At 42.0% G+C, this 5,000-nt stretch overlaps 1 protein-coding gene across 1 annotated transcript in view; it reads left to right on the forward strand.

Annotated features, from left to right (window-relative positions):
• myt1lb (myelin transcription factor 1-like, b) overlaps nt 1–5,000 on the forward strand; it is a 101,173-nt gene that overhangs the window by 2,929 nt on the left and 93,244 nt on the right. The window lies entirely within an intron of this gene.

Genomic DNA, 5,000 nt, shown 5'->3' on the forward strand with positions numbered 1-5,000 from the left:
GGGAGGGGGGGGGCAGCCTCGCGCTAATATTAGCCTCCATGTTGAGCGGCTTGAGAATCCTCAGACATCCTCACGCTATGCTTAGTATGTCTGAGCCATATAGTACCATAGCATGACTCTGCATTCATGCCAGAGTGTGTAATATGCTGTAGTGGTCACTCTTGCAAGTGCCTTCACATGTGGAAATGTGCAAAAATATGTATAAAAAAAAAACATGCAAATGTATTCAAAAACTTAATTGAATATTTTGACAGTTTTAAATATATGTATGTATTAGTATTTCATTTTAATTTTTAATGGAAACCAAGTGCAGTTTCCAACAAGCAATGCTGAAATTCTCTTACATAAAAATAATATAAAAAAATGAATTAGAAAAATGTTATTTTGATTTTAAATTTGGATTCCAGCAAATATAATTTGGTGTGAAGCCGGAGAGGGATCACATCCTTGTTGCTGCACTGGTAATTCCTTCCCTTGGCTGACGCCTGCACGGAGAGAACAGTGTGAACCTCATACCGTCCGTGTGAAGCTCCTTATACAATGCAACACAACGCTACATCAAAAATTATTATGACAAAAAGTAGGGATTGTAAAATTGTGAATTCCACCTGTAAACCGGTGAAGATGATGACTGGTGCCCAGTTTGTCACAGTAACTCTGCTGTCCTGTGCGACCTCCCCAGCACAGAGCAGATCACTCCTCCCTCCCTGCAGTGAAGGCTAAGGCAGGCTGGCCTTCTAACATAGCTTGCCCTTGACGTCAGACTGTGTGCGTGCACCTACAGAACTGCTGGCTTGCAATATATCTGCCGACACCATCGAGGGTGTCTGCTGTTTTTCCTCATGATGAATCATAGCAAGGCGCAAATCGATTAGGCAGCATCTGGGAAGAAAAATTTTAACATTTCGTCGCGAATTAAAATAATATATTTTTTCCACTTCCTAACTTGTGCAAAGGCCCGAAGGATCAATCCGTGGTTGTGCTGTGAGCGTGTATCCTCGTGAACCTCTGCGAAGATACTACAGGGAATCAATGCGATCGGTCAGGCCAGGCTGGAGAAGGGATTGATCTATTTGAGCAGACACAATGTCAATACTGACGTCTACTCAGTGTAAGATGTAGCAGCTCTCGTGTCCTTCACACATGCATTCCTTGCCACGCTTGCTGCTACAGGCTATTAATTATGGCACATTCATCACTCAGACCCAAATTCAGGAGTTGCAGCAGTCACTGGAAATCCTAACTTTGTGTTAATCCTGCTGTGTGCAATAATTTAAATACTACAGTCTTCAGAGGGACAAGGTGAAACTAGTCAGTGACAGTACACATTATTCATTTTAAAGGTTAATACAATTACTAAATTACTAAATAACTCTCTTGTGTCTGACTAGGTAAACTACACATTGTTGTTTTGTGTTCTTGTATGTTTATTGTATATATGGTAAAGAATGCTTCCATCCAGATAAAGTTGACTTTCTTACAACTTTACTTTAATCTCCAGTATAGTATAAAGATAGATGTCCATGTGTTGTTTGATTATAAAGCAGGTCTAGGTTCTATATTAATACTGTGAAAGTATCAAAGCCTCAGTCCACAGAGAAATGCACACAGCCTGTATTCAGAAACTGAGCCTTAAAATCAGCCGTCAGGACTCCTGTAACTTTGTGATGTCACAACAAAGCAGTAACAGCTCTCAGATATGCCCAAAGCCCAGCCCACCATCCAACCTTGCAGGATATGTTTTATTAGTTCACACAGAAAACAGCCAATCAAAAGAGAAGCTAAGAAGAGAGGCTCAGAGCTCCCTTCTGATTGGCTCACCGACCTGTTGTTACTAGAGCTGCAGAGAGAAGCCTGAGAGAGGAGATGTAAAACTACACTGAGATGTTTTTTGGTTCTTAAAACCACAAATATATCTTTTCATGGATCAACACTTCAAATAAAACACAGGAGAATGGAAAATATGGAGCTTTAAATAAATTCTCACATTATATTATAAGTAATTTACTGAAAACACCTAATGTGGTTGGATATGCCAATGTCAACCTCATATGTAAGAGATGTACTTGTATAATTAATTGCATAATTGGTAGCTGTCATGTCACTGGTGGAATTAAAAAGAAAGGTTGTGTCTACTTGTTACTGGCAAAGGTAATAAAACTGCATGTGACAGGTTCCTGCCCAGATCTGGTTGTTTGTCCCTCTTGTAAAATAAAGAGAGAATGGAGATAATAGAGAGAAATACGACATGGGTATCCCTCCAGAGATAGCTCAGGTGCCCCCCACCATACACACACACACACACACACACACACACACCTCTGTGCCTTTCCTCAGGGAAAACATGATCTATCTCCTGGCGGGCAGGCCAATTAAAAACCAATCAGGCTACTTGAAGTGCGCTGGTAATGGGAAAGCCACGGCAGTGGAGGAAGTGGGGCTGATTAATGGACATTTTCACCTTGTGGCATAACAGCCTCCCACAGGCATCCATCACCTCAGGGGACAACGATCACCTAAACACCAGACCCCACACCCATCCGGCACTGTCGCACATATAAGCTGCCAATGTCTGAGTGTGTGATGATGTGTGTCAGACTAGATTAGAGTATCTATGATTAGCTTGCCTGACCTGTGAGGCCACTGAGATCATTTGGTGTAAGGCAGCATCCTGACTAAATGTGTGCTGGGTGTCGCTCTGCATTTTTTTTTTTTCCGGCGAGACATTAGAGACCGTTACATGTAGACAAGAGGATATACTATTATGGAAATACAACTGCTGGAATTTGCCTATAGTATTAATAGCTGAACCTCTGCCCTCTGTTGATATTTCCAGGCTTCAGAGTTGGTGTCGCTGCCTATCTTTGATGTTTCCTTGTGTAAAAGCTGGACTTTCCCACAGGGTGCAGACACATTTTTAACAGAAGAGTCTAGACGCTTTTTGCTAAGGAGGAGTGAAACCTGTGTGTTTGTGTCTTTCCCTCTGGTGCCATTGTAAGGCAGCAAGCATTCAAAAGAAAAGTATTAAATGGTGTGAGTGAGGTTCGTTCCATTTCAGGAGCTGCTGTGACCTACTTCACACAGCCAGGCAGCTAGCTGTAAATAAGGATTTTCATAACCTGGTTTGGCCTTTCCCATTAGAGGCACAACTGTGCCTTGAAGAATATTACAAGAAGCACAGGACCAGCTGCTGAGAGCGCTGCTACGATATCATCAAAGCACTGACCTTGAGACTGCTTGTGTTGTTGTCATGTGATTACAATTAGTTTTAGTACTGCATTTAATCTGAACTGAAGGTTGTGCATGCAAACCGCGATAGAAAAAGGAAGGCACACACGCAGGCGATTCAATCTTTTGTGCCCCCTGCTAAACCTTCTGTATGGTAATGTTTTCTATATCCACCCCCCTGGTCCTCTGCCTACACACACACCATCAGGGAGGAGGAAATATCGGAGTCTAATTCCAGCTAGTTTAGTGAGCTAAAGCTCCCATTCATCAAGTTGTAGCTGAACGTCGACTGAACTGTTTGCCTGATGTCACTCATACAAAGGTAGGCAAGTATGATCAAATGCATGTTTAGGATCAGATCATTCTAAATGTGCAGAAACATGAATAATGATTTCCCTCTTATACAAGTAGACGCTTGCAACAAGTTGAAGCCTGCAACCAATGTTTGAACCAAGCCTAACATAACTGCAAGCTAACTTAATTTAAAAGTAAATTTAATTTGCATCTACATTTTCTTACTGAATCACCTGCAACATTCACTGCTGTTGACATTTTCTCTCTTAACCATAAACAAGATGAATCAGGAAAGCAAATGTTTCAGTCACAGCACCCACCTCCTCAGTAGTGACGCTGCAGTGATAGCGTCACGACTGAAAGTCAAGTAAGTTTCCACATTTTTATTAAAGGTTCCATATTATACAAAGGCAGATGTCCATGTGTTGTTTGATCATAGATCAGGTCTAGGTTCTGTATTAATACTGTGAAAGTATCAAAGCCTCAGTCCACAGAGAAATGCTCACAGCCTGTGTTCAGAAACTGAGCCTTAAAACCAGCCGTCAGGACTTTTATTGTGATGTCACAACTGTGCAGTCACCGCTCTCAGCCATGCCCCAAGCCCCGCCCACCTGGACCCACCATCCAACCTTGCAGGATTTTGTCTCTCTGAGTGTTTACCTGAAATCTGACGTATTTTTATTGGATCCCTCAGAAAACAGTCAGCCAATCAGAAAAGAGGCTCAGAGCCTCATCTCTTCTGATTGGCTCATTGACCTGTTGTTACTAGAGCTCCAGAGAGAGGCCTGAGAGAGGAGATGTAAAACTACATTGAGATGGTTTTTGGTTCTTAAAACCACAAATATATCTCTTAATGGATCAACACTTCAAATTAATCACAGGAGAAGAGGGAAATATGGGGCCTTTAAGTTATTTTTTAGGCAGTTTTACGTTATTATTTATTGTATAGGACAGCGGAGAAAGGGCTACATGCGTAAAACTTGCTGTTCACTGACTCTTGCAAGTCAAGGTATCGCGGAAACAATGTATGAGAAAAAGATTAAAGAAGAAAGGAAAAGAAAAGAAAAAAGGAGGATTCTGCTAGGCCAGTCTGGGGGAAAGTGGTGTGATATTGGAAAATGATTACCAAACAGGCATCCATTATTCAACAGGGCAATCAGGGAGGGCACAATCTCCTTATTTATGCTAGCTCTGTAAATCAGATTTGTCGGTTTTGATCACTCTAAAATCTCCCAGTCACACGGCGGCAATATTGGGCGAATATTACACTGTCTAATGGGTAATTGATGACGGCATGTGACACCGATCGAAACGAATGGACGGCCTACAGGAACAAGGGGGGGGGGCTGGAGGTGTGGGGAGAAGAGATGACTGGAGTGTAGTGTCGCATTCAGAAGGCGTATTACAGGTCTCCTCATATTATCTAGACTTGACCATAGTTCCTCTATGAACACAGAACTGTATGTAACTGACTAAAG

This window comes from Seriola lalandi, unplaced genomic scaffold, assembly GCF_002814215.2.
Source record: "Seriola lalandi dorsalis isolate HSWRI2012SDOR001 ecotype SW California unplaced genomic scaffold, Sedor1 jcf7180002054953, whole genome shotgun sequence".
In the NCBI taxonomy this organism is placed as follows: Eukaryota; Metazoa; Chordata; class Actinopteri; order Carangiformes; family Carangidae; genus Seriola; species Seriola lalandi.